Source organism: Lolium perenne, chromosome 2 (genome assembly GCF_019359855.2).
Source record: "Lolium perenne isolate Kyuss_39 chromosome 2, Kyuss_2.0, whole genome shotgun sequence".
Classification (NCBI taxonomy): domain Eukaryota; kingdom Viridiplantae; phylum Streptophyta; class Magnoliopsida; order Poales; family Poaceae; genus Lolium; species Lolium perenne.
The window spans coordinates 282,119,358-282,130,866 of record NC_067245.2 but is presented as its reverse complement, the minus strand read 5'-3'; positions in this window follow the sequence as shown (position 1 = coordinate 282,130,866).

Sequence of the window (11,509 nt, the reverse complement as noted above, 5' to 3'; positions counted from 1 at the left end):
AGAATAGATAAATGCATACTCTACACTCTTGTTGGATGATGAACGCATTGCGTAGGATTACACGAACCCTCAATGCCGGAGTTAACAAGCTCCACAATAATGCTCATGTTTAAGTAACCTTATAGTGTAAGATAGATCAACGCTACTAAACCGAGTACTAGCATAGCATGCACACTGTCACCTTCATGCATATGTAGGAGGAATAGATCACATCAATAATATCATAGCAATAGTTAACTCCATAATCTACAAGAGATCATGATCATAGCACAAACCAAGTACTAACACGGTGCACACACTGTCACCATTACACACGTGCAGGAGGAATAGAACTACTTTAATAACACATCACTAGAGTAGCACATAGATAGTAGTGATACAAAACTCAGATGAATCTCAATCATGTAAAGCAGCTCATGAGATCATTGTATTGAAGTACATAGTAGAGAGATTAACCACATAGCTACCGGTACAGCCCCGAGCCTCGATGGAGAACTACTCCCTCCTCATGGGAGCAGCAGCGGTGATGAAGATGGCGGTGGAGATGGCAGCGGTGTCGATGGAGAAGCCTTCCGGGGGCACTTCCCCGCTCCGGCAGGGTGCCGGAACAGAGATCCTGTCCCCCAGATCTTGGCTTCGCGATGGCGGCGGCTCTGGAAGGTTTTCGTGGGTTTCGTCAATCGGTGTCGAGGTTTTAGGTCACGACGGCTTAAATAGGCGAAGAATCGGAGTCGGAGGGGGCCTGGGCTGGCCACACCATAGGGGGGCGCGCCCCCCCCTTGGGCCGCGCCACCCTAGGGTGTGGGGCCCCCCTGGCACTCCTCCGACTCTCCTTCGGTGTTCTGGAGCCTTCCGGGAAAAATAGGAGGTTTGGCGTTGATTTCGTCCAATTCCGAGAATATTGCCCGAACAGCCTTTCTGGAACCAAAAACAGCAGAAAACAAAGCGGCCTCTCGGCATCTCGTCAATAGGTTAGTTCCGGAAAACGCATAAAAATGATATAAAGTGTGAACAAAACATGTTGGTATTGTCATAAAACAAGCATGGAACATCGGAAATTATAGATACGTTGGAGACGTATCAGTCCTTCACATAGAAAACCTGAGCGACATCTTTCGCTAGGACGAATGGTTCGTCAAGATAACCAAGATTGTTGAAATCCACCATTGTCATTCCGTATTGCTGGTCCACCTTTACCCCACCTCCTGTTAGCTTGAACCATTTGCACCGGAACAAAGGGACCCTAAAGGAGGGTCCATAGTCAAGTTCCCATATCTCCTCTATCTAACCATAATATGTGACCTTTTGCCCATTCTCGGTTGCTGCATCAAAGCGGACACCACTGTTTTGGTTGGTGCTCTTTTTATCTTGGGCGATCGTGTAAAATGTATTCCCATTTATCTCGTACCCTTGGAAAGTCGTTATAGTCGAAGATGGTGTCTTGGCCAACATGTACAGCTGATCTACAACCTTATTGTCACTCATTAAATGTTTTCTCAACCAACTGCCGAAAGTCTCCATGTGGGCCTTCCTAATCCAGGATTCAGGCTTCCCAGGGTTGTCCGAGCGTAAAATATTCTTGTGTTTCTCAAAGTACGGAGCCACCAAGCTGGAATTGGTCAGAACTGTGTGGTGTGCTTCAGTCAGAGAATGACCGTCCATACATATCATTGATTTCCTTCCGATCGTGCCTTTTCCACTTAGTCTCCCCTCGTGCCGCGATTGAGGAAGACCAATCGGCTTAAGGTCAGGAACAAAGTCAACACAAAACTCAATTACCTCCTCATTTCCATAGCCCTTGGCGATGCTTCCTTCTGGCCTAGCACGGTTACGAACATATTTCTTTAATACTCCCATGAACCTCTCGAAGGGGAACATATTGTGTAGAAATACAGGACCGAGAATGGAAATCTCATCGACTAGGTGAACCAGGAGGTGCGTCATAATATTGAAGAAGGATGGCGGGAACACCAACTCGAAAGCGACAAGACATTGGATCACATCGTTACGTAACCGTGGTAGAACTTCTCGGATTGATTACCTTCTGAGAGATTGCATTGAGGAATGCACATAGCTTCACAATGGCTACTCGAACATTTTTCCGGCAGGAGCCCCTCAAAGCAATCGGAAGCAATTGCGTCATAATCACGTGGCGGTCGTGAGACTTCAGGTTTTGGAACTTTTTCTCCGCCATGTTGATTATTCCCTTTATATTGGACGAGAATCCTAACGGGACCTTCATACCGCTCGGGCATTCAAAAAAGATGACCTTCTCTTCTTTGGTCGTAGCGTAGGCCTGGCACGACCTTGAAACCGTTCCGGATGCCGGTCATCGGGGTCTTTCAAACTTTGTCGGTCCTGCCGTGCTTCCTTTGTATCATTTGACTTCCCATACACGCCCAAGAAGCTTAGGATGTTCACGCAAATATTCTTCGTAACGTGCATCACGTCGATTGCGGAGCGGACTTCTAGGACTTTCCAATATTCTAGCTCCCGTAATATAGATTTCTTCTTCCACATGGCTACGTGCCCGTCAGCTCCCTTCGAATCGATTGTCCGCCAGACCCTTTCCAAAGATGACTTTCAAATCCTTGACCATATCAAATACCTCAAGACCGCAGTGTTCCGCAGGCTTCGGCCGGTGATCTGCCTTGCCGTTGTAATGCTTGCCTTTCTTTCTTGGATGACCTTTCGGAAGAAATCGACGATGCCCAAGGTACACGTTCTTCTTACAATTTGGCAAATGTACACTTTCAGTCTCATGTAAGCGGTGCGTGCATGCATTGTATCCCTTATTTGACAGTCCCGAAAGGTTACTAAGAGCAGGCCAATCGTTGATGGTTACGAAAAGCAACGCTCGTAGGTCAAATTCCTCTTCTTTGTGCTCATCCCACACACGGACACCAGGTCTGCCCCACAGCTGTAAAAGTTCATCAACTAATGGCCTTAGGTACACATCGATGTCGTTGCCGGGTTGCTTCGGACCTTGGATGAGCACCGGCATCATAATGAACTTCCGCTTCATGCACAACCAAGGAGGAAGGTTGTAGATGCATAGAGTCACGGGCCAGGTACTATGGCTGGAGCTCGCTCGCCAAAAGGATTCATGCCATCCGTACTTAGACCAAATCTTATGTTCCTTGCGTCAGCTGCAAAATCTTTGAACTCTCTGTCGATCTTTCTCCATTGCGTTCCATCTGCGGGGTGTCTCAACTCCCCGTCCGACTTACGGTCCTCTTTGTGCCATCGCAACAACTTGGCATGCTCTTTGTTCCCGAACGTACGTTTCAACCGTGGTATTATAGGAGCATACCACATCACCTTGGCGGGAACCCTCTTCCTGGGTTTCTCGGCCCTCAACATCGTCACCAGGGTCATCGCCTCTGATCTTATAACGCAATGCGGTGCATACCGGGCATTCATTCAAATTCTCGTATTCACCGCGGTAGAGGATGCGATCGTTGATGCATGCATGTATCTTCTAACCTCTAAACCTAGAGGGCAGACAACCTTCTTTGCTTCGTACGTAGTGGCGGGCAACTCGTTATTCTTTGGAAACATATTCTTCAACATTTTCAGTAAGTTTTCAAATGCCGAGTCAGCTACACCTGCCCGTGCCTTCCATCTCAGCAAATCCAGTGTGCAGCCCAGCTTTTTCAGACCATCATCGCATCCGGGGTACAGCGCCTTCCTGTGATCCTCTAACATGCGATCCAAATTCTCCCTCTCTTTTTCAGTTTCGCAGCGTCTCCGTGCATCAGCAATGGTCCGACCAAGATCATCAACGGGATCATCACGTGCCTCTTCTTCACCTTCCCCTTCACCTTCCCCTTCACCTTCAGCATCCTCCATGAAAGTATCACCGAAATGAGCAAGATAGCTTTCATCAATGAAATCATCCCCTTCTTCATCTTCTTCCATTATAACCCCTCTTTCTCCATGCTTGGTCCAACAATTATAGCTTGGCATGAAACCGTGCCGAAGCAGGTGCATGTGAACATCTCTTGAGGAAGAGTAACCCTTCTGATTCTTACAGTTAACACATGGACAGATAACAAAACCCCCCTGCTTGTTCGCATTAGCCACTACGAGGAAATCTTTCAAACCCGCACTGAACTCGCCGGAGAGTCGGTTACCGTACATCCATTGTCGATTCATCTGCATTATTATAATATAAAATATATAATTAACCATCATGCATTTGTTAAACTAACTAGCTACAAACAATATAAATTAAACAATGAACTACACACACATGCACATTTTATCAACGACACATCAAAGGTTCAAGTTGCTAACCGCGATCGAGGAGGAAAAAATAAATGAGAAAGCTCAAGTGTGGCTCCAACACTTCATATCATGTTTGTTTCATGCTCTTGGGGCATTTCATCAAACACCTTATGTGCATAAGAGGAACCAAAAGCAAACCTAACACCCACTTGTGAAGCTTGTGAAGAGAATGGCACCAAATGGCTAAGTGTTGGCTGCTGGATGGGTATATATAGGGGAGGGGCTTTAGTCCCGGTTGGCCTGGCCAACCGCGACTAAAGACCCCCCACGTGCACCGGCTGGCCACCGAGCGCCCTGGGCCCAGGCCTTTGGTCGCGGTTCTCCTCCCGAACCGCGACTAAAGGTACCATTAGTCGCGGTTCCTGCAGCTTCGCGACTTATGGGGCTCACCCGAAGCCTGTTTTTCTACCAGTGTTCTAACGACTACTTTTGGTAGCAAGGTATCCAATGTGTGGAGCTAGTATTAGTATATATAGACGGAAGGTGGAGGTGGTTAATAATAATTAATCACATGACATATTTTATGCTTGCACACGGCCTGGAGAGAAGCTTAGGACAGCATCGAACCAAAATGTTTCTAATCCTACACAGAGACTGTTATTAACTTTATCCCCATATTATTGTAGTGCAGTCTTAAAAAAGTGGTTGTTGCACCCTAAGATACTCGAAAGTAATCAGAAGGAGAAGCAGTGAACTGCGTGAAATATAGTTACAAAAACTTATCCAAATCCCTTTCGATCCATACATCTTTCCGACCGCAAGCGTCTTACATGTTATATTAAATCATGATACCAAATCATCAAATTTTTATCCATAGAGTTAGCGGAAGTACGAGGCACTGTTATGATCTCGTCCCCTCAAATATATATATTCCTATTTTTCCATCTTATATCTGCTAACACTAATACTATATCTGTGGTAGCACAACGTGCATGCCAACAAGGACTAGCGCTGGTCGATCATGACTATGCTCTTTGCATCAACATATACTACGATGCAATTAACAAGTTTTGGCCTAATGAGATTTTGATAAACCACGCACCGCAAAACATAAGTTAACTAACTTAATCTAACACGGTCGACTCTCGATCGATGCAGCTTTCAGTCAAACAAATTGGACGCAGGGGCCGGTAGCTAGTCTGTATGGAAACAGTCAAAGATAGTAGCATGTCTGAATTCATGCATATATGCCACGGACATACGAGAGCATACACACACATAGCTCCTGTACATGTCTCCCGGACCTGTGTTGGTGTGTCTACATCTCCGTAACTTTTGCAGCATCGATGCTTGCAGCTAGGGTTAGGGTTTCCCCAGGCATGCCTACCTGCAGACCGGCGTGGGGCTGCGTGGAGGGGCCCACATGCAGCGGGACGCGCGCGCGACAGTGGGCCTGCAGAGACTGACCCGTTCCCCAGGAAAGCGAGCTCCTGCGGTGCCCGTCCATGGCCGACAGCCACGCCGAGTTCGCGCCTAGGGACGGCCGCGCGCATGTGAACAGGCACGTGTGGCGAGCCGAAGCTTTGCCTCTCGGCTCGATCTTGTATTTCGCGACTCTTGGATGGAGTACTTGTCGACGGCCGATTGGCCTGATACGTTACCCAGTGTTGATTGTTGCAGAGGTAAACTGTAAAGAGCTGCAGTAAAGGCCAGTGTCCTCTCGCTCTGATGTGAGAGTAGAAAACCTGGAGTTTGCACTTCTGGTTCTGGTACTGCAACCTGATCAAGTACGTTCCTCAAGTTTTTTTTTTCTGTCAAATGTCCAGCACTCTACTCCACTTATGATCTGTGAACATGAAATACATTTTTTTGACCCTGAACATGAAATAGATTCAAATGTTGATTCGTGAGTGGAATGCTAGAAAGTAGTAATTCGTAGGTGTGAAAATGAAAATTGGTGGCGCTTGTTTTCTCTCAAGTCCTCAATGACTAAACTGATTCCAGTGCGCCGAGAATTTACTGGTTGTCCTTTGTACAAAACGTCACCATCGTCACGTCTAAGTTCAAGCATAAAAATTAAGCCCAACGTTTTGATATGTTGAAAAGATCAAAGGAAGAACGAAACAAACTGAAGACATGGACTAATTCCTTACATAACAAAGAAATATGCATTGACGAACTAAAGTTTTGGAGAAGACTTCCAATAAATTAGAGGGACTTCTCTAGGGTTTTGGGCACCGCCGAGGCTCCGTCGCTGTCCTTCAACTGGTCGATCCTGGATCTGCCGAGTTTATCCACCGGAGGCCTAGACAACCCTTTCACCTCCAAGGAGATTTGGGAGGCGATCAAGGATTCGCCTGCAGAGAAGGCTCCGGGGCCCGATGGCTTCACTGGCATTTTTTACCGACGCTGTTGGGGCATAATCAAGCAGGACATTCTGGAGGTTTTCCACCACCTCTTCCATCTGGCTGGTGGGGATTTCTTCGCGCTCAACCGCGCCTTCATCTGCCTCCTGCCGAAGAAGGATGGCGCCTCCTCGACCAACGACTTCCGTCCAATCAGTTTGATTCACTCCATTGCCAAGCTTTTCGCAAAGGTGCTAGCTCGGCGTCTCTCCACGGTCATCAGCGGTTTGATCTCGCCGGCTCAAAGTGCGTTTCTCAGGACGCGCACGATCCACGACAACTTTCTGTATGTCAGAAACCTTGCCCGCTCCCTCAACCGCAAGAAGAAACCGTCCCTCCTCATCAAATTGGATTTTGCAAAGGCTTTTGATTCGGTATCCTGGGAGTACCCTCTTGGATCTGTTACAGCACCTTGGCTTCTCTCCACGTTGGAGGGATTGGATTGCCCTTCTCCTGTCCACGACCACCTCTGCTGTCTCCCTCAACGGCGCCACGGGACCTCCTATTTTCCACCGGCGCGGACTCCGGCAGGGGGACCCGCTGTCCCCGCTTCTCTTCATCATCGCCATCAACCCCCTCCAGAAGATCTTCCAAATTGCAACTGCTTCAGGTTTTCTCTCCCCCCTTCCGGTGCGCGAGGCAAATTTCCGTATGAGCCTCTATGCGGATGACGCAATTTTCTTCTTGAATCCCGTCGCCGACGAGCTGGACATGGCCTTTCGCATCCTCCACTGCTTCGGCTTGGCGACGGGGCTGCATATCAACATCGCCAAATGCTCCGTGGCCCCAATCCACTGTGACAATGTGGACTTGACCTCTGTTCTCGCACCCTTCACGGGTGAGCGAGTGAGCTTCCCCATCCGCTATCTAGGACTTCCGCTAAGTCTGGGCAGAGTCCGCCACGTCCATCTGCAGCACATCTTGGATCGGGCGAGGTCTCACCTTGCCTCTTGGAAAGGACGGTGGATCAACGCGGGAGGGCGAAAGGCCCTGGTCTCCTCGGTGCTCAGTACCCTTCCTATCTTTGCTCTGACCGTGCTCAAAATTCCTCCAAGTTTCCTGAAGGAGTTCGACAAGATTAGACGCAACTTCATCTGGGACATCGAGGACAACGCGCCCGCGGGAGGAAAGTGCAAGGTCAGCTGGAAGAAGATCTGCTCTCCGCTGCAACACGGTGGGCTCGGCCTCCCCAACCTTTCCCTCTTCGGCCACGCTCTCCGTCTACGTTGGCTTTGGCTGGAGTGGAGCGACGAGGCTCGGCCCTGGCTCGGCTCTCCTACTCCTTGTGATGAAGGGGATCGGGCGCTTTTTCACGCTGCCACTAGGGTCACAATCGGAGACGGCAAACGTGCATCCTTTTGGCACTCTTCCTGGCTTGGGACGGCGCCCCTTGATCAGCAGTTCCCTGCGCTCTACGCCGCCTCTCGCAGGAAGAACAAGACTGTTGCTGCCGCCATTCAAAACAACAGCTGGGTCCTTGACCTTGGCAGGGATTTGCCCACACATCTCCTGCATGATTTCATCAGGTTGTGGAGATTAGTTCAGACGTTGACGCTTCGGCAAAACATCCCGGATGCCATCACCTGGTTGCTCTCCAAAGATGGCTCCTATACAGCCAGCTCCGCTTACAAGATCCATTTTGAGGGCCAAGTCCGCTCGGAGGCGCCTACAATTGTATGGCAGCAGTGGGCACCGGCCAAATGCAAGCTCTTCCTTTGGCTCCTGCTCCAAGACCGCCTCTGGTGCGCTGACCGACTCCAACGCCGACGGTGCCCAAACGAGTATTTCTGCCTGCTATGTGTGAGAAACCTTGAAACCTCTTGGCATCTCTTCTTTGAATGCCCTTTCGCCCAACAGATATGGCAAGGAGTGGCATCATGGAGAAATTGTGGCCCTTTGGCTCCGTCAGTTTGGGCTCTTGAGAAGAGCTTCTCAGCAGTTTGGCACAAGATCTTGGCATCGGCGCTGCCATGTCACAGGAAAGGAACCAAGTCCATCTTCACCTTGGTTTGCTGGGCCATTTGGCGCGAACGAAACTCGCGCATTTTTCAGGGCAAGCTGGCGCCTAAGTCGGCCATCATCGCATGCATCAGGGACGAAGCTAGAGAGTGGGCGTTTGCTAATGCCAAAGCTCTTAGAGAGCTCATGTTTGATCCTCCTTGAAGCTCTAGGCTTTTTTCTTTCTCCTTATTTTCTAGTTCTCTCCTTTCTCCGCCTGTCCCGTGATGATCTTTCATTTTCGGGCACGCATTTGTAAAGTTTTCCCCCTGCTTATCAATGGAAGCCAGCAATTGCTGGATCTTTCAAAAAAAAAAAAAAAATTAGAGGGATATAGGAAAACTAGTATACTCCTACACAAAATCACTAACATAGTTGTAAGTGTTACCACTTTGTATATATCTTTTGGTTAAATATAAATTGCAAAATAGAAAGAAGAGAAGGCATTCATACATAGATCTCCAGAAGAATTATTTTATTGTATTTGCAAATAGTGCTGATTTAGCAAGCCGAATTTCGCTACCTCGTGTAGGAAGGCCTTGGCTCCATCGGCGGTGGCAGTACATAACATGCCGCACGCCTTGCTATGGAACTTATTCGATGAGCTCTGTGAGAAGAAGGTCAGGGCGAGGCTATCATAACCACATGGCGTCGCAGGGATGGAAGAATCGAGGCTTCACACCACTAGCGACGCTCTAGGTGGGTGCAAGACTATAGCGGCATTGCGCCTGATCTCACTGAAAATGATTCTGGACTGCGGTGCACCAACATCTACACGCAGACCGTCTGCCGGACGCATGAAGTTTTTATTCTAGTCTAGCATGTATAATGGCCTGCGCATGAGGAGGCTCTCGGTGCCAACGGAGGTGGAAGATGCTCATAGGCAAGGGTCTTTGTTGACATGAGACACTACAACGTCACATCACGGTCGTCTAGATCCTAAGGCACTTTCTCTGAAGGAAGTCAAGGTTGCATATGTTCTATATATAGGGGTATTGTATGTCAAGCAACCTCATTCAACCAATCACGTCAGGGAAGCGGCGCCTAGCCGATTCGTGCTCGACATCAGTGGCCCTCTGACGACGAACGCAGTGGTATAAAGTGGGAAGAAATCCTCGATAACAAAAGTTGTGTCATGAAGATAGTCATTCGAGTACCACTTCATGTCTAGGGTGGAAACTGTATTTTTTACCTTCACTATTAACCTAAATGGCAATGGACTTGAATCTTTTCTTGAATACATCTTCTCCTTAGACAATCCAAAGGTCCATGTGTCTTATTTGGTGGTCTCGAGTCAAGCATGATGGAAATCATTCTTCTGGTTGTTTTAGCCGGACGTGGCGAAGAAGGCGTGATGACGTGTTTTCCTTCTTGAACACATTGTTGTGGAAGAAGATAATTAGTTGTAGGTATATAATATTATCTTATAATGGTTATTTTGTAGTTGTCTATGTTATGCAATCAACTTATATATAAAAACAATTGTGTGCATTACTTTGATTTTGAAGCCCACGGTTTCAATTATCTTTTTGTAAAAATATTTAATTATAATTAAAGCCACCCTGAAACTATATACTACCCCACCAATAACGTGATGGTGTCACTTTTGATGGTCACTCTTAGCGATAAATTAACATGAGCCATTTTAAAAGCTATACAAGGACAAGTGTTAGATCCAGAATTGGCATACCGTTGTGGCATACATATATACATATAATATCGGGATACTATACTTGGTACACTGTAACTTTAAAATAAAGAATCAACTATAATCTACAAATGCACCGTCCACAATCTTATACAAACAGATTGCATTTTCTCATAGGTTTTTGTTTGGTCTATTACTATAATTAATTAAGCCCAGACATGGCTGCACGATCTGTCCTTATTCTCATAAAGTTACATGATTGGTAGCTGATTATATTAGAATTACGTAAACAATGAACTAGTACAACTTGACAGAGTACATAAACTATTGTTCTTTCCTATATATAGATGGCCTATGTTTTCTTTCCTATATAAAGTTACGCATTCCATGTTCGATCTCGTAGTTGAAAACTGTCACGCGTGTGGTTGAATAGATTTACCTCCAAAAGATCAAGGTGAAACAATAAAAAAAGGGTGCAACTTTGGGAAAACCAGTGTGAGTTTACTCATGTTAATTATTGGTCTCATGAAAAGATGGTAAAAAGTAAGCCTAGTGTCCAAAGTTTAGCTCATCACACGTAGTGAAAGTACAACATAAGTTCAAAAAAAAAAAAGAAAGTACAACATGCAGGTTAACGGTATACGAATTGATAAGATATAGATCGAGCATATAAAAGTAAGTTCGGAGTTAGGATGATGCGAGTCATCCATTTGACTTGACATACTATATTGTATGTAAACTACATACAATCAAATCTTAAATAGCCTTGTCTAAAGTATAACCTGAAAGGACACCAAGGAATTAAAAAATGCATCAATCAATTAGTAAAACCTAATCTAATGTTGGAGGGTACTGCATCTCATATTTATACAAGTCGGTCGCACACATGCATTAGTTAATCGTGTATATCTTGGGTCTTGAGCATATAAATGGGTATGGCTCTAGCTCAATTAGCTAAAGAAAAGTAAGTGTTCCCCGGCTTAATCATTATTCATTAGTAGGTTAATCCTATTTTTAAACTAGATAACCGCCACAGCTAACACTAAGCATAGTTATGGTGCTGTCGTGATCATCACCAAATTAATACTACGAGATAGGTAAAAAGTGTATACTAAAAAAGTAGAAGATCAATGCTACTCCCTCTGTTCTTGTATACAAGATCACTATCTTATTTTCTAGATACCAAGTAAACAAAATCTACTAATAAATAGCACGATTAGCTATGTGA